Here is a 19,470-nt window from a genome sequence, read left to right on the forward strand (position 1 = left end):
AAAATAATAAGGGGTCTGACTCTTGATTTCGGCTCAGGTCACGATCTCACGGTTTGTGGGATGGAGCCTGTGGTGCTCTGTGCTGACAGTGCAGCGCCTACTTAGGATTCTCCCTCTCTTTCTCAAAAATAAACAAACATTTAAAAATGAAAATAGAAAGTTAGAATCAAGGCTTGCCTGGTTAATTAAAAAAGAATACAAAATGTGAAATGATAGAAAAAATACAAATTTATCAGAATCACGAAAAACGTAACCGTACTAAATTATGCCAGTTAAGAGACAGAAATTACAATTAGTGTGGTAGGCTGAATAATGGTCACCAAAGACATTAGTTCTCATCCCAGGAGCCTGTAAATGTTATTTTACATGACAAAGACTGTGGAGATGTGATTAAAGATTTGGAATGATGAGATTATCCTGGATTACCAAAATGCAATTGCCAATAAAAAGAACTGCAGAAGGAAATGTGACTACAGATTTATAAGACAAGAGGGTGGTGGGACCAGAACCGGAGACACAGAAACTGGAGCAAAGCGGCCACAGCCAGCAGCCATAAGCTGGAAGAGGCAAGGAGCAAATTCTCCTCTAAGAAACTCCAGAGAAGTTACAGCCTTGCCATCACCTTGACGTCAGTTCCATGGTACTGATTTTGGACTTCTGGCCTCCAGAACTACAAAACAATAATCTCTGTTGTTTAAAGGTACCAAGTTTTAGGTAATTTGTTATGGTATCCACCAAAGGAAAAATAAAGCAAAAACAAATATATCAATAAAGCATAAGCACAGAACATAAAAGTTTGCAAGTAAATGGATGAAAATAGGTATTCCAGGCAAACACCAACCAAAAGAAAGCTGAAGTTTCTGTGTTAATATGAAACCAAAAAAAGACCATGGAAAATAAAAGCATTTACTTGGGACAGAAAAAGCCACTCCATAATGATAAAAAGTTCATTTCAAGAGAAAGATTAAAAATAATAATAAAATAGTCTCAAGGGGCACCTGGGTGGCTCAGTCGGTTAAGCGTCCGACTTCAGCTCAGGTCATGATCTCACAGTTTGTGAGTTCAAACCCCGCGTCAGGCTCTGTGCTGACAGCTCAGAACCTGGAGCCTGCTTCAGATTCTGTGTCTCCCTCTCTCTGCCCCTCCCCTGCTCATGCTCTGTCTCTCTCTGTCTCAAAATAAATAAAAAGCATTAAAAAATTAAAAAAAAAAAAAAAAAAAAGACATATGAAGCAAAATTTGCTGGAACTCAGAGAGAAACTGACAAATCTACCATCATAATGGGGAACTAAAACATTGCTCAATTATTAATAGGCAAAGAAGTCTTTGCCTTTTGGCTGGCTCAGCCACCTGGCTGGCTCAGTTGGAAGTGTGCTGATCTCGGGATAGTGAGTTCAAACCCCACATTGAGTATAGAGATTACTTACACACATACATACAAGAATATATGTTCTTCTCTAGAATACAAAAAACATTCATAAATATTAACCTCACCTCTGGATAGAAATTTTTTAAATCTCAAATTCCGGGGTGCATGGGTGGCTCAGTCAGTTGAGTTTCTGATTTTGGCTCAGGTCATGATCTCGAGGTTCATGGGTTCATGCCCCACATCAGGCTCTATGCTGACAGCTCAGAGCCTGGTGCCCGCTTAAGATTCTGTGTCTCCTGGGGCATCTGGGTGGTTCAGTTGGTTAAGTGTCCGACTTTGGCTCAGGTCACAATCTGGTAGTCTGTGAGTTCAAGCCCCAAGTTGGGCTCTGTGCTGACAGTTCAGAGCCTGGATCCTGCTGTGTCTGCGTCTCTCTCTGCCCCCTCCCCACTCACACTCTGTCTCTCTCTCAAAAATAAACATTAACAAAAAAAATTTTTTAAAGATTCTGTCTCCCTCGCTCTCTGCCCCTCCCCCACTCACGCTTGCTCTCTCTCTCTCTCTCTCTCTCTCAAAAATAAATTAAAGGGGCGCCTGGGTGGCGCAGTCGGTTAAGCGTCCGACTTCAGCCAGGTCACGATCTCGCGGTCCGTGAGTTCGAGCCCCGCGTCGGGCTCTGGGCTGATGGCTCGGAGCCTGGAGCCTGTTTCCGATTCTGTGTCTCCCTCTCTCTCTGCCCCTCCCCCGTTCATGCTCTGTCTCTCTCTGTCCCAAAAATAAAAATTAAAAAAATTAAAAAAATTAAAAAAAATTAAAAATACAAACCATTTCTCTGGTCACAATGCAATTAAAACATATCAATAATAGAAATTTAAAAATTTTTACATGTGTATTAAATATATATGTATACGTATGTATGTATACGTATGTATACATACGTATGTATACATAAACATATATATTTCAAAATTTAAAAGCACACTTATAAACAACTAATGGGCCAAAGCAAAAATCATAATGAAATTTTAAACACACATAATGAAAAGATAGTACTTGAAAACTACTGGCTTCCCTAAAGAGCTACTTTTAGAGAAAGGTAGACTTAAACACTTTAAGTGACCAACTTCTAAGAACTTAGAAAAAGAATAAACTTCACACATTCAGCAATCCATAACCCTCCCTATGTTTTATTTATTTATTTTTTCTAATCCTTAAAACAACCCTGAAACTTAGATTATAGCTATAGCTAAAAATGTGCTGATTACCTGAGTTTAAAAGCACAAACCACATGTCCTTTCACGGGGAAAAAAAAAATGTATGTACATCACATCTCAAAACGCAATTCATGTATCCACTCTGGCAAACGACACGCAGCCTTGATTTTTACTGGGAATGAAGATAATGTCATGGCTTTTTTCCCAGCACAGTGAAATCTGGGGTCAATGGCCTCAAAAGCTGAAATAATGTACAAATAACAAAAAAAAAAGTACTGGCAATCTCCCACAGTTGTAGTCATGAAAATCTGCACTATTTTCATGAGGATTCTACTTCACCCTAATGCATTATGAAGCAACAAAAATGGAAATTATCCACCAAGAAAAATTAAAATATACTTTAAAACAGAACTGTTAGATTTTTAAGAACTGTTAGCTTTATTTTTATAAGATACAAATGATAAAAGTGACTGCGGGTGAGCAGCATGAAACATCTCAATGATTCCAACAGCCCTAACAGGCATCCATCTCGTGTCCCTCCCAAAGACGCGAGCAGGAGCACCTGTGCAGCCTCATGGGCTTATTCTCTGACCTGCAGAGCCATGAGCCCTACAAGTGGGACCGCTGTTCTTGTTATCTTCAATTCCTCAATGCTCAGTACAAATCCTGGTAGATGGAAGTCTTTTTAAAAAGTTCAGTAAGGGGCGCCTGGGGGGCTGAGTCGGTTGAGCGTCCAACTCTGGCTCAGGTCATGATCTCATGGTTCATAGGTTCAAGCCCCGTGTAGGGCTCTGTGCTGACAGCTCGGAGCCTGGAGCCTGCTTCATATTCTGTGTCTCCCTCTCTCTGCCTCTCCCCCACTTGCGTGCTTCCTCTCTCTCTCTCAAAAATAAATAAACGTTTAAAAAAAAAAAACCTTCGGTGAATTAAAAAGTCTCCTAAACACTATTATCATTTAGCAACTAGAGACAAAGAAAATTCATACTTTCATCGCTTGACTAAAAGTTAGAAAAGAAATGCTTCCTTTCCCTGAAGAAATTCCCTGGTTTCTAAAACAATCAGTCTAACACCCTAGGCAAAAACAGAGCACATTAAATATTCCAGATTCTCTAAGTCAAGGTCATTCCTGATATTCATGCTGTCAAAATACATTGTGCTTCAGTCCCTGGAGATGATGCTCCACACAAACTGAGATAGGGAGTATCTGGATCGTGGGGTTACTAGTTCCCCAAAGATGAGTGCATTAATGTCACATCCCTTCCTACTGAAGTAGACAGGCCTAAAGGGAGCTCATTTCAGGAGACTCGAGCACCATTTCTAATCCTCGCTGCCTGCCTGAAGCTCTGTGCAACAATAACTTGATTAATGGTATCATCTGGGAATGAGGTTGGCCTGTTAACTAAAATATTCTTAAATCTTGGAAAGCATGTTTAACCACAAAGTCCTTGCTAAGCTGCAAAAACGTACAGCTGTACGTGACACAAATATCTCTGCACAGAGCTTTGACTTACTAAAAAAAAAAAACACACACACACAATGGTAGCAGTTAATAAACAGGGCTCGCTATTGCTTTTCTGTGCCTTTCGCTATTAGCATCCACTTCTCCCTAGTCTATGAGGATTCTACTTCATCCTAATGCATTATAAAGCAATACAAATGGAAATTATCCACCAAGAAAAAATAAAATATACTTTAAAACAGATCTGTTAGAACTACTCTATGCACTGGAAAAGAGGAAAGAAAGGGAAAGTGCACACGGACAGCACACCTGTGCACCATAAGCAGTCACAAGTTCTCCCTGTGGCCCCACGACGCTTTCTAGTTAGACGGGACCATTAGTGTCACTACTCCTACAGAAAGGAAAAGGAGTTCAGACAACTTCACCAACTCGATCCAGGGCCACACACCCTGCGCAGCAAAGCTGGCACTGCATCCTGACACCATGTCCCCAATCCCCAGTGCTACACCAACCGTCGACCACGGACTCGCTGCAGTGAGCCCGAGCTCCTAATGCAGCATTTGCAGCTTTACGGTTGGACTGAGATACCATAAACTTCACCCAATTAAAGTGTGCAGTTCAGCAGTTTCTCCTTTATTCACAGAGATTGCAACCTTCATCACAATCTAATTTTGTAACATGTTCCACACCCAAAAAGAAACCCCCCACACACACAGGCTCTCCCCACTCCCCCCACTCGTACTCCGTCCTCTTCCCCGTTTCTCTTTGGCTTAGCATAAGGTTTTCCAAGTTCATCCATGTGAAGCATGTATCAACACTTCATTCTTTATTGTTGCCAAATACTGCTCCACTGCATGGATATACCACATTTTGTGTATCATCTATCAGTTCACAGACGTTTGGGGTTGTTCCTATCTTTCAGCTATTAAGAATTACACTGCTGTGAACATCCGTGCACCAGCTTTTGTGTGGACGGATGTTTTCACGTGGCATTTGCATTTTCAAAGTGTTTTAATAACATTCTCTCCTTTGTATCTTTTTTTTAATGTTCATTTATTTTTGAGAGAGAGAGAGAGACAGAGTGCGAGTGGGGGAGGGGCAGAGAGGGAGACAGAATCAGAAGCGGGCGCCAGGTTCTGAGCTGTCAGCACATAGCCCGATGTGGGGCTCGAACTCACGAACCGGGAGATCATGACCTTAGCCAAAGTCAGATGCTTCACTGAATGAGCCAACTAGGTGCCCCTCTCTTTTGCATCTTAAAACTGCTTCATTTTGGGGCGCCTGGGTGGCGCAGTCGGTTAAGCGTCCGACTTCAGCCAGGTCACAATCTCGCGGTCCATGAGTTCGAGCCCCGCGTCGGGCTCTGGGCTGATGGCTCGGAGCCTGGAGCCTGTTTCCGATTCTGTGTCTCCCTCTCTCTCTGCCCCTCCCCCGTTCATGCTCTGTCTCTCTCTGTCCCAAAAATAAATTAAAAACGTTGAAAAAAAAAATTAAAAAAAAAAAAAAACTGCTTCATTTTGTGATGGAGAAAACTGAGGCTCAGAGCAGTCAAGTGACTTTTTCACCTACTGCTCAATCGCTCTCAGTTAACCAGCAGTAAACCCACACCTTCCAGCTGAAGACGGGCTCCTTCGCAACCCTACACTGCTCCATCTCCCCTGCAGGGAATTTCAAGCAAGAGCAAGCAGATGAGAAGAACAGTAATTGTAGATACAAGTCATTCTAAGTCAATCCATAAGGCAAATTTACATTGAGCCTTTCAGAGTAAGAGAAGGGAAGAGCAAACAAAGTGCTCAGGACAGGGTATTCTAAAGGTCCCCCTCAAGTGCTGGCCTTCTCTTCCCCGTGCAGACTGCAAAAGCGGCCACTGTAGGGCACCGTGCAGGCACACAAGGAATAGATACCTACTGAGTCCTGTCCCTGTGGGCAGCCGGGGGCCTGGTGCAAGCCTGCACGTGCCTGCGGGTTCCATCATGACATCGGCCTCGGGGGGCTGGATGCAGAGCTAATTTGTTCTGATACAGGTGACAATATCTAGGGGGCACAAAGTACTATGGCCAGCTGTATAACTTCTCTTTCCCAACCTCCTGAAACAGTTGCTAGGCTTACGGTATCTCTGGTAATACAGTTCAGAAACAAAGGTTCATAATCACATGAGTAATATGTAACAGCCATTTACTGACAGCCTGCTAGGTACCAGGTACCTTACAATAACTGTGTAAGTTAGTTATGTGGAGACACTTTATTTGGGGGAAACATACCGCTAGTGGGAGGATAAGTTGGTGTAACTTCTAAGAAGCAAAATTTGGAAACAGCTATGCAAGCCAAAGCGCAAATATCCTCGGACCAGGCAATGCACTCCTCGGAGTATCCCTATAAATATACTTCAGAGTGCCCAAAGATGGAGACGCAAGAATACTAACTGAAACATTTTGTGACAGCAAGATTCAGAACACAGACAGCAATCAATACAGCAGTGATTAAATGACAGTCTACTTGTAAAACAGGATGCGTGAGACTTAAGGAGAACGAAATAGATTTCTGTGTGCTGATGCTGGGCGTTCTCTGAGATGTATTAAGGCAGAGCAAGATCAATATCACCATGTGTAGCTATTTCTTATTTTTTTTCTCATACAGTTTATTAAATTTTCTGCAACCTGTTCCTTGTTTGTTTGCTTTAAGTGAGCTCCATGCCCAATGGAGCCTGAACCCATGGCCCCGAGATCAAGTCGCACACTCTACTTGCTGAGCCAGCCAGGCACCTCTAAAAGAGGTATATGTGCCAACCACCCTTCTGGCTGTGTGATCTCAGGCATGTTACTCAACAGCTTCCTCATCTGCAAAGCGGGATAACAACAGTACTTCCCACACAGTGCTCAATAAAAAATTACCTGTGGCTACTGCTGTAATTTAACGATTATAGAATCATGACACTACTATAATAGTAACATTAGTAATTTCACTGTTGCTGTTATCAGATGGGCTCCAAAAAAAAAATCCATTTCATACCTACACTTCCCAGCGTCAGGCATTAGGCAGATACGAGAAACCGACCTTCGCCATCTGCTCCGTCTCCTCGAGCTCACGGCCTAGCTGTGACACCTAGCCCACGTGGCCTGCCCTGGTCGGTATCTGCCACCGACAGGCAACAAAAAACACCGTGTGGTGAGATGGAGCTCCACTCCCACTGCCCAAACACCTGCTCCCACACACACAGAGATTGGAGCTCTGATCAAATGTCACCTCCTCAGTCAATTCCGTCCTCCATCTAAAATAGATCCTGCTGCCATCATCCTCTATTTCCCCATGCCTCCAGTCTTCACAGCAGTTACTACTACCTAATGTAACATTCATTCCTTATCTCTCATTCTAGAATAGAAGTTCCCCAGAGGGGGAATGTGTCTGTCCGCTGTGCCTACAAAAATACATAACATGTAAGAGGTGCTCAGTAAGTATATATGAAGAGCTGGGACTGATATACAAGTTAACATGGAACAGAAAATGTGCTTGCAAAATAACATTTTTAAAAATTACTGTTGTTATTTTATCCTGACAGAGAGGGTTCTCAAGGCACTGTTAAAAGATAAGTGTCCTACAGACTCTAGTCCTACTGTATTTAAAATGCCAGCTTTTGGGGCACCTGGGTGGCTCACTCGGTTGAACGACCGACTTTGGCTCAGGTCATGATCTCACAGTTTGTGAGTTTGAGCCCCGCATCGGGCTCTGTGCTGACAGCTTGGAGCCTGGAACCTGCTTCTGATTCTGTGTCTCCCTCTCTCTCTGACCCTCCCCCACTCATGCTCTGTCTCTCTCTGCCTCAGAAATAAATAAACATTAAAAAAAAATTAAAAAAAATAAAATGCCAGCTTTTTCCTATATAGCATAAACTCATTTAAAAAAAAAAAAAGCCTTGTCAAAATACACTGAACACTTATAAACTAACAACTATCAGAAACAACGTACATTAGTCATAACAGTTGTTTAAAAAGATACTTCTGGAATAAAGCTCAAAGGGTAAAATGAATTAAACTTGTTCCCCTTCATTCTTTCCAATTCAAGTTTCCTGCATGTAGGTCAGAATAAGCATTAACTATTAAACAGTTCTGTTAAAATTTAATATTATGCTATGTTAAGATTCCTAACTATTTTAAGGAGACATGTGATTGCCAGTAAGCACTGACCAAACTAAGGGGGCATTAACATATTTACTGTTACTAACCAAATCTTAGATTCAGTTTTGAAAACCTTAAAAAATAGGGAATTCAAAAAAGGACATCCCTTCTACTTGCCAAAATAACTTCGCAAAGTGTGGAGGAAAATAAAAACAAAACGACATGTAGGATTCACAAGTAAGTAGGTATTTTTTAGTGAATTTAGATTCTCAAGAAGGCTATGAACTTAACCTATACAAAAAGAAAAAGAAAATGTTGCAATTCACCAATTTTCCACCGAGAAAAATTTTAAAGTCCTGCTGCTGACATAACAGAACAATCTTCAAGAATATTTATAGGAAAAAATAACTCTTGATAACACAACAATGTAAAATTTACAATGCCTGGTATCTAATAAAAAATTACCCAACAAGCAAAGAACAGGAAAATATAACCCATATTGAGAAAATAATCAAAACTAACCCAGAGCTGAAAGATAAGTTAAAATTAGCAGACAAGATCATTAAAACAGTTGGTAAAACTATATTCTGTATTTTCAAAATCTTAAGTAGAGAATTGGAAGATATAAAAATACAAATAAGGGCACCTGGGTGGCTCAGCCAGTTGAGCATCCGACTCGATTTCGGCTCAGGTCAAGATCTCACAGTTGTGGGATTGAGTGCCTCATCAGGTTCTACACTGAGCATGGAGTCTGCTTGGGATACTCACTCTCTCTCTCTCTCTCTCTCTCTCTCTCTCCCTCTGCTCCTCCCTGCTCATGCTCTCTCTCTCTCAAAATAAATAAACTTTAAAAATTTTTAATAATAGATAAAATAAAATAAAAAATTAAAATGATGCAAATAGAACTTTTTAATTTAATGTTACTTATTTTTGAGAGAGAGACAGAGACAGAGCACGAGCAGGGGAGGGGCAGAGAGAGTGGTAGACACAGAATCTGAAGCAGGCTCCAGGCTCCGGGCTGCCAGCACAGAGTTTAAAGTGGGGCTCGAACTCACAAACTGTGAAATCATAACCTGAGCTGAAGTTGGACATTTAACCAACTGAGCCACCCAGGGTCCCATGATACAAACAGAACTTCTAAAGATGAAAGCCACAAGGATCTAGGAGTACTGATTCATAGGGGCGCATGTACCCCAATGTTTACAGCAGTGCTATCAACAATAGCCAAATTATGGAAAGAGCCCAAATGTCCATCAAATGATGAATGGATAAAGATGTGGTTTATATATACAATGGACTACTACTTGGCAATGAGAAAGAATGAAATCTTGCAATTTGCAATAATGTGGATGGAACTGGAGGGTATTACACTAAGTGAAATAATTCAGTCAGAGAAAGACAGATATCATGTTTTCATTCATATGTAGAATTTGAGAAAGTTAACAGAAGACCATTGGGGAAGGGAACGGAAAAATAAGTTATAAACAGAGAGGGAGGCAAACCATAAGACTCTTAAATACAGAGAACAAACTGAGGGCTGATGGGGGGTGGGGAGGGGAGAGGAGAAAATGGGTGATGGACACCGAGGAGGGCACTAGTCGGGATGAACACTGGGTGTTGTATGTAAGCAATGAATCATGGGAATTTAAGAGAAAGAGCTAAGAGCACACTGTACACACTGTATACATACACTGTATGTTAGCTAACTTGACAGTAAATTATATTTAAAATATATATGTACAAAAGTAAAAAAATAAAAATAAAGATGAAAGCTACAATGCGTAAGATGAAAAATTACATTGAACAAGACTAACGGTAGATTAAACACTGCAGAAGAAAAATTAGTGAATGTGAAGATACAGTAATAAAAACTATCCAAAATGAAACCTACAGAGAAAAGACAATCGAATAAAAGGGCATCAGTGAGCTGTGGGATAACTTTTAATGGTGTAACATGCATGGGATTGGAGCCCTCAAAGCAGACAACATGGAGAAGGAACAGAAAAAAGTGTGAAAAATAATGGCCAAGATTTTCCCAAACGTGATGAACACTACAAACCCAAAGATCCAAGAAAAAAAGCTCAATGTACCCCACGAGCACAAAAACATGTACACAAAGCACATCAAAATACGACTGCTCAAAACCAGTAACAGGGAAAAATTTTTAAAGCAGCCGTAAAAAAGGACATGTCACGTAAAAGAACGAAAATTAGGATGACAGATTTCTTGCAGGAAATGTTGCAAGTAAAAACACAGTGAAGCAATACCTTTTGAAAAAGTAAAAATTAAAAGGGTTGAGCCCAACAGTTTCAAGTTCCAAGTCTTCTGGCTCAAATCTACACACCTCTGTGTAGCAAACTTCTATGGCAATACCACCTTTGAATTGCAAGGATTAGTTTTTTCTTAGATGTAATATACCAGACATCTGCTTTCTTAGTGCATACACCCAAAAGGCAGGAGATAAATATTTGCTGGGAGTTCATCTAAGAGAATTTACTGCAACCTGTGGGCCAGGTATAATGCTACCAGTTCACTTACGTTATATCTAATCCCCATAAATATGCCAAATGAAGTAGGAAATAGCTCCTGTTTTACAATTCAGGAAACAAGGGGTTCATTTGGCATAGAAAATTACACAGTGAGGTGTAACCAGGTCTTTCTAATTCCAAATAGCTCTTTCTATTAAAGTACAATTGAAATATATTAAAGGGAAAACGTAAAATACAAAAGTTCATTCTGGAACAGAGCTAGAATAATAAAATGGGGAATTCTATTCAAAGAAAGTAAAGCAGATTTCTTCATGAAAACAAACAACAGTCTTTTTTCCACTTATTATAAGGAACAGGCCCCCAACAACTGCCCTATGCCCAATATGACATGGTGTTTCAGAACAGTGTTTCTCATACACAGTTCCTTAATGGATGCAACAAAACACAGGCCACTAGAAGACAAAACAATTTGGTTCAGGAGAGAGGTCTAGTTCGATCTAATGATAAAACTTAGACCCTGGCCAGAAATCAGCAAGTCATGATTCCCCCCCCACCCCCAACCCAGCCAGATGCTTTTATAAGGGCCACAAGTTAAGATTAATATTTAAAGGTTGAAAAAAATGATATTAAACATAAATAATAACAGATGATAGACATGCAAATCAATTCAGATTTCAGCGTCCATAAAGAAGGTTTTATTGGAACAGTCATGCACATTCATTTGCATATTGCCTATGGCTGCTTCCTGCAACAACAGTAGAGCTCAACAGTTGCAACAGAGACCCTACAACTCTCAAAGCCTGAAATACCTATTATCTGGCCCTTTACAGAGAATTTGCCAACCACTGCTTTAAGGGAACAGATGACCCACACCACTTTTAACAATCTGCCATGAACGTTACTCCTCACAACTTAGCTTTTAAAAAATAACTGAAGATCGCTAACGCAACAACTATTTCTTGAGGACCTACTCTGTGCCAGGCATTGTGCTGGACTCAAAGACAGCAGTAGTGAGGCACAGCCCTTGCTCTCACGGGGAAGACTAGGACCAACAGTTATAATCAGCTGCCTACAGTGTCAAGACTGAGTATACACAAGGAAGGCAGCACAGCCTGGTGGTTAAGAGCATCGTCTGTGGAGTCAGGCAGCCTTGGTCTGAATCCCAGCTCCACCACCTAACTGTCTGACCTTGGCAATCATCTACACTCCCTTAGTGTTTTCATAGATAATCTCATGAGCACTGAACAGGATTGTTGTAAGGATTAAATGAGCTATTACATAAAAGCACAACGCCTGGCCCATAGCAGGTACTTAAAAAGATGAAAATTCTAGTTTATAAACTCAATTTTAGAAATTCTGTCTTGCTAATTGAAAGCACATCCCTGGTTTTCAACAATCATTTAAACAGAGAGAAGGACAAACCTCAGCAGAAAATCCAGAGGCACTTCACATGACACACACACCCAATGTGGAAGAAACGCCACCTGCACAGAATGGTCGTCTTGGGCCCACTCGACACTCACTGAATGGGAGACCACTGTTCTGGGGAGTACATCTGAATCACCTGGTCCAAGGTTGGAATTCAGCAGGTCTAGATGGGATTCCTGCAAGTGTGTTTAAACCACAGCCATCAAACGTGGTGACAGAAAATCTAATCTTAAGAAACTTCCCATTTCTCCTTCACAGAATGATATTTCCCCTTTACCCACCGTGCCCAGCTCTCAAGGGTGACTTTAAACTCTACCTTCTTTATGTAGCCTTCCCTGAAGCTTCACGACCTTATGTTTTTAGCTATCATTGTCTTAAGAGTGTGACTTAATTTCCCAAAGATTTAAAGAGACTGAATCTTAAATCACTCATTCCACAAATATTTACTGGGCACCTACTGTGTGCCTGGTTACCATGCTCAGAGCACTGTGGGAAGCAAAACCAAGGTGTTGTAAGAGATAAAACTGGAGATATATATGGGAAGAGGCCAAGCCTTGAAAGCCCGGTCCAGGAGCTCTGGATTTACAGCCCAGGGAGAATTGATGAAAAGCTCTAAGAAAGGAAGTGTCATGGTCTAGTCTGTGACTCAGAACTCGTTCTAGCAAAAACACAAAGGGGCCAGCTTAAACAGCAAATAAATATGCTCTCTGCCTTCATAAAGTATACTTGCTATGGGGAAAAAAAACATGAGTAAATAAACAAATCATTAAAATTGAAGGACACAAGAAATGTCTGAGTTAGTAACAGGGGAAACCTACTTGAAAGAGGGAGGCAGGATAGGGAGAGTCTCTTTAAGGGACTTTTATGCAGGGGACTAAAAGAGAAGGAGCTGGCCATGCGGAGTGGTATAAAAGTGTTCACTCTAAGCAAAGAGATCAATGTGCGATTCCCTAAATGGGAAGAGCGGGCCTCCAGGAAAATCACTGTAAATGCAGGATAAATGAGCAAGCAGAATGACAGAAAGTGAGGGCGCCTGGGTGGCGCAGTCGGTTAAGCGTCTGACTTCAGCCAGGTCACGATCTCGCGGTCCGTGAGTTCGAGCCCCGCGTCAGGCTCTGGGCTGATGGCTCGGAGCCTGGAGCCTGTTTCCGATACTGTGTCTCCCTCTCTCTCTGCCCCTCCCTCGTTCATGCTCTGTCTCTCTCTGTCCCAAAAATAAATAAAAAAAAAAAAAAAAAAAAAAAAAGAATGACAGAAAGTGAGCTTGGAGATCATGTTAAGAAACTTGGATTATGTCGTTAAATATAAATGGGAAGTCACTGGGTTTTTGTTTGTAAGATGACTTATTTTATTCTGAGTACATAATCCAACTACATGAACTACAACATATATCCAAAGATATATAAACTTATCCCATGAAGAGTAATTCTCCCTCCCATGCCATCCCTCAGCCACAGTTCCCTGTCCCTAAAGGCAACCACTTTTATCAATCTTTGAAAGGTTGCAAGAAAGACAGACCATGATCTAATTTATATTACATGAATAAATCACCCTGGCTGAAATGTGGAAAATGGGTAGGAAGGATGCAGGGAAACCAGCCGGAGGCTGCTGTGCTGGTCCAAGGGAGATGTGACGGCTGCTGGGCCCCAGGTGGTGATAGCAGAGATGGGACGGGACTGGTTCAGAATGCATGATGGAAGCATAATTGACAAAACTGATGTTAGCAAAAGAGCATTAATAACTACAGCTATAGGAACTGTTTTTCACCCCCTTAAAATCTACAGGCCTAATACTTTAGACTTTAAAGCTTAAATATCTCAGAATTCAGGGAACATGTATGTAGATAATAGGTGAGAGAACGATAGGTAAGACCAGAAACACGGATTACTACAATGTAATGTTAACAAATCAATAATGGACTCGTGTGTCAATATGAGTTAGATGATTCTATCTCAGAAATGGACTTTGCAAAAAACCAACATAAAACAGTACTGCTGTAATTGAGGAGCTGAAATGGCAGCTATTAAAAAGAAAAAGAAAGATACAAAACTGAAGTCTTTAATATCTGTAGCTGTCAACCACCAAATAAAGACTAAAGTCTAGTCAACTGAATTTCTGAGTATGAAATCAAACCTATGAGAAGTATTTCCTTCCAATCTGATAACTTAAAATGTACCAGAGAATTCTCATTAACTCATAGTATAAGGGGGGAAAAGCCATTAATGGATAAGATTTTTAAGTTAAGTATTCATTAAAAAGCACTTATGTGGTATATCTGCATAATGGAGTATTATTCAGTCTTCAAAAGGAAAGACATCTTGCCACCTGCCACCAAATGGATGAACCTGGAGGACATTATGCTAAGTGAAGTCAGCCAGTCACAAAAGGACAAATACTGCATGATTCCACTTATACGAGGTATCTAGAGTAGATAAAATCATAGAGACAGAAAGAACAGAAGATGGGCTGAGGGCAAGGGCGAAGGTGGGGATATTGACTTATGGGCACAGAGTCCTAGTTCTACAAGATGAATGAGGTCTGGGATGGACGGTAGTGATGGCTGCACAACAACACGAATGTGTATACCAGGAACTGTACATTTACAAATGGTTAAGATGGTAAATTTTATGTTATATGTATTTCACCACAACTAAAAGAGGCTTTTTAAAACACCATGAGATAATGTGTATATATTACTATCCATCTAATAAAGAGGAGGTATGAATATAACCATAAAATTAAAATATACAAAGGTTATCTATAGGGAAGAGAGGATAGGTGAAAATGAAGGGACAAAAAGAAGCTTCTTTGCCTATACCTTGTTTCATACGTTTGATTTTGAAAGACTTTTAATATTTTACGTCATTATAAAATAAAATTTTTAAAAAGCAATCCCTAAATATTGAAAGAAAAAAAAAACAAAACTATGCACCGAGTAGTAACAAAATCAGAGTAACTATTCTAAGCGACTTTTTTTTTTTTAAGTTTACTTATTTGTTGGGGGGAGGGGGAAAGGGCAGAGAGAGAGGAAGAGAGAGGATCCCAAGCAGGCTCCACATGGTCAGCGCAGAGCCCAATGTGGGGCCTGAACCCACGAACCCATGAGATCATGACCTGAGCTGAAACCAAAAGTCAAATGCTCACCCAACTGAGCCCCCCAGGCACCCCTTTAAGTGACTTTAAAACACAATAATTTGACTTCATATCCCTCACAGGGATGCAAAACAACTCAAATTTTATTAGTCGATAGCAGTTTTAGTATTCTTCTTCTGAGACTCAGATGTGTATGGTGTGGGATGAAACAGTGAGTAGTTCGAATCAAGCTGTTTCTCTTGGAAGAAAAAAAGATACAGGTGTAAGATCAAGAAGGTTAAGAAGGTCTCTGTACAGTGACCTGTGATCCGTGCACTGAAAAGACCTAAAACAGTGACCCAACCCAATAGCACAGAACTACCCCAGGACACACACTGTCATTACTAAACACTGTTTTTCATTAAAAGAAACCAAGGCCCTTGAAAAAATGGATGATTCCAGGGCTTGGGAAAGAAATGTACAAGATGAGCCTGGTGGGGTGTGTCACACTAGAATGAAGATCAAAGACTAGAGAGTCCTGTTTAAAGGATTTAGGAGCCAGACTGAATAGATTCCTATTGGACAAAGATTAGACAATCTCAGCATCAATAAAGACAATGTCTACGATGGATCGAACCATATCAAATATCAAGTATCAGTGAGTGACACCGATGACACACCATTGACACCGGTGACAATGACACAAGCATGCACAATTCACTGGCAACTTTTAGAGGATTCCAACTCATTTTGAGAACTAGTAAATAATGGAGAGGAATTAAGCATTCATCCTACTCTTCCCAAAAGAGCTAAAATTCAGGGTAACCAAATTACAGAGGAAACATTTCTCTTTATAGAAGCATTCCAGTTAATAAATGATGAAATTATAGGATTAAAATAACATTTTCCAAAGCCTAATAAAATAATGACTCCAGGCACTGAGCATCGAGGGTTGCTAACAAGACCACTAATCATAATCTGCCTACTATCCTACTGAGGTCTTTTTTGCCAAAAATAAATCCTGAATCTGATCACACCTTTTGATTTACCTACCGGTTTACAATCAATTCTGTGTAGTTAAACTACAATACAGAATAAAATCCAGACTGGCTATAACTCCCCAGGACAAACCACTCACTGAGTTTCATCAAATAAATCACAAAAGAAGACAAAAGATGGAGGGGGAACCTATAAATTAAAACAAGTCACAATGTATAAACAGCATTTGGATCCTCATTAAAACTGTTATTAAAAAACTGTAAGACGAGAAAATTGTAACATTGGTTGGGTATGTGAAGGTGGATGAGAAATTATTCATGTTCTGTGATGGTGGTACTTACGTTTATCTTTTTAAAAAAGATATGTAAATACACATACTGAAATATTTAAGTTAAAATGACACGAAATCTGGGTCTGGGGGGATACAGATAAAGACTGGCTAGGGGCACCCGGGTGGCTCAGTCAGTTAAGCGTCCTACTCTGGATCTCAGCTCAGGTCATGACCTCATGGTTTGTGAGATGGAGCCCCGCCTGGCATTGGGCTCTGCACTGACAGCTCAGAGCCTGCTTGGGATTCTCCCTCCCTCACTCGTGCTCTCTCTAAAAAGACTGGGGTGCCTGGGTGCCTCGGTTGGTTAAGCATCCAACTCTTGATTTCGGCTCAGGTCATGATCTCACAGTTCAAGAGATCCTGCATCGGGTTCCATGCTGACAGTATGGAGCCTGCTTGGGATCCTCTCTCTCTCTCTCTCTCTCTCTCTCTCTCTCTCTCTGCCCCTCCCTCCCTCTCTCAAAAAATAATAAACTTAAAAAAAAATAAAAAGACTGGCTATTAACACCTGTTTAAGCTGGCTAAGGGTAAGCAGGGAATTACTACACCATTCTCTACACGTGCATGAGAACAATTAAAGATGTAAAATAAATAAGTCAATTTATACTTTGAGTTTCATATAATAAAAACATCTTTCTTATCGTCAAACTGTTAAAAGTTGAGTCAATCAAGGTAAATTTTAACACTGGTTGGATATGTGTTTTTTTAACAATATTTTTTAAAGTATCTTTTAAGGCACTTCAGTATTTACTCTTCTGACAATACAGCGACTACTGGAAAGAACTAACTGGGAGCTATTATCTACAGAAACAGCCTTTACGGTAAAGTCTGCAACACAAAGCTGAACACCAAACATAACCTTATCAGTACCAGATAATGCCAAAGAGTTAAAGGAGAAAACGGCCGGCTGTACAAATTAACTTTCAGAGAGAAAACTATCCCACCTTTTGGAAACTGGGTAGAATTTACATTCAGGGCATGCAGTGAGCCTCTGTGGCTGAAATCTAAACGTACCGACAAGCAGTAAAAACAAACCATACCAGCTGTCCTGCTGCAAACCACACCAAAACTCGGAAAAGCAGTTCTGACTGCCAAAACCGTTCACTTCCTTTAAAAACACCTCTACGGGGGCACCTGGGCGGCTCAGTTAAGCATCAGACTCTCGGTCCCAAGCTCAAGTCACGATCTTACAGTCCACGAGTTCAAGCTCGGCATCCGGCTCCGCGCTGTCCGCGCTGACAGTGCAGAGTCCGCTTGGGATTCTCTCTCTGTGTGCCCCTCCCCTGCTTGCTCTTTCTCTCTCAAAAATAAATAAATAAACTTAAAAAAAAAAAAAAAAAAAGCCTTTACTCTTCTAGCTTTCCCCACAGTCAGAATGGAGGAATGTATTAAAATTTTGGATTTTAAAAAATAACATACATTGCTAGCATGGGCCCATTAATTGAAGGCTGAATTTTACAATCTCACCCTGATATACAATTCACGCTCCCGGCCAGATACGCCCTCCCCGCTCTGGTGCCTGAACTCTTACTCCTCCACACGCACTCGCTTTCACTGGAGGCCTCTATTGTGGTTTTGCAAAGGAGACACAGTGGACCGAGCCTATTTCTAATCCCCACTAAGATTTCAATGCGTTTTTCACACGTATAAAAAAAAAATCTTTCCGTAATAACTTACGAGCAATACATGCAGCTATTACACGTGTTTTTATCCTTAGGAATTTAACAGTTGCCTTATGTCATTTAGGCATAAAATTATATGATCACACCACCAGCAGTTTCAGGTTAACCAAAATATTTACTTCAAGGTAGATGTGCAAGAGGTGAACACAAATCACCTACAAAACACCCTGAGCCGTAATTGCAAGGCTACAAACAAATGTTATTGTTAAAGGCAGAAGCCCTCTGAAACCTCCCCAGAACAAACGAAAACCAAGCCCAGAGAGGGAGGAAGAGGACCGCCAGCCCCTCAGTAACTCCCATGTGCAGGCAGGTTGGGCTGGCACACCCCGTCGTCTGTGGAAACACCAGAGCCCACCGGCAGCACCGGATGCTCGCGACCGTGCCCAAGCCCCGAGCCGTGGGCGCTGCAGGCCACAGATGGGGCCGTCGCGAGCACCCGCCGACCCAGCGCCGGGTCCCGCGCCTCCTCTTCCTCGCTGACCCCCGACCAGCCCACCAACCAGCCCGCGGCGAGCTCCCGGGGCGCTCCCACGGAGAAGTCCGAGTGGCCAGGGATGTGCAGAGCGCCGTCCCCTCCGCACCCGGTCACCGCTGACGACCGCACCGCGGGGACCCCTCCCAGCGCGCCCCGGCGCCCGACTGGAGACCCGCCAGCGCCCCGCCCGGCGCAGCCCCCCACGCTCCGCGGAGGCCCCCGCGGGCCGCCCGCCTCCACCCGGCCTCCCGCGCCGCTCGGGCGCCGCCGCCGCCGCCGCCGCCGCCGCCGCAGGCCCTGCGGCCCGGCCTGCAGCTCCCGGGCCGCTCCGCCGCGCTCTGGGCCCCGCCGCCGCCCCTGCGAGCGGGCCTCACCTCAGGGGCGAATCGCAGGCAGCGCACCGGCTCCCAGGTCCGAGTGCGGCCGCCGCTCGTCGGCTCCGGCTCGGGCTGGGGCTCGGGCTGGGGCTCGGGCTCCGCCCCCTATCCGCCGCGCTCACCCCAGCCCGCAGCTCCGGCCGGCCCGGCCTCTCCGCCCCCTCAGCCCCAGGCGCTGCCCCCGCCGCCGGAGCTGGGTGCGGCCTGCGACACCGCAGCCCAACAACGCGCTACCCCATAGGCCCATCCCGCGCCGCACCGCCCAGCAAATCTTCCTGCGATTGGCTGACCGTGAGGCGGGCCTTGCGGAGGGGGCGGGGCTCGCGCTGGAGGGGGATGGTAAGGGCGGAGGCCCCGCCTGCGGCCGCCGCGGATCCCAGAGGCCCCACCGGCTGCGGCCCAGCCCGCCCCCTACGCGCAGGGGAGGGTCCCAGCTACCTGCCGGCTGGGCAGGTGCGTGGGC

At 42.8% G+C, this 19,470-nt stretch overlaps 1 protein-coding gene across 10 annotated transcripts in view; it reads right to left on the reverse strand.

The window, feature by feature from the left end:
- Window positions 1-19,206, reverse strand: part of ADD1 (adducin 1) — an 88,832-nt gene extending 69,626 nt beyond the window's left edge. For 3 of the 10 annotated variants that reach the window (XM_058719634.1, XM_058719635.1, XM_058719633.1), the window contains exon 1: window positions 19,005-19,206. The gene's annotated coding sequence lies outside the window, so the exon portion shown is untranslated. The remainder of the gene's footprint in view (window positions 1-19,004) is intronic. The other 7 variants (XM_058719630.1, XM_058719637.1, XM_058719629.1 and 4 more) reach the window with 4 other exon arrangements.
- Window positions 19,207-19,470: the final 264 nt, after the last annotated feature.

Source organism: Neofelis nebulosa, chromosome 3 (assembly GCF_028018385.1).
Source record: "Neofelis nebulosa isolate mNeoNeb1 chromosome 3, mNeoNeb1.pri, whole genome shotgun sequence".
In the NCBI taxonomy this organism is placed as follows: Eukaryota; Metazoa; Chordata; class Mammalia; order Carnivora; family Felidae; genus Neofelis; species Neofelis nebulosa.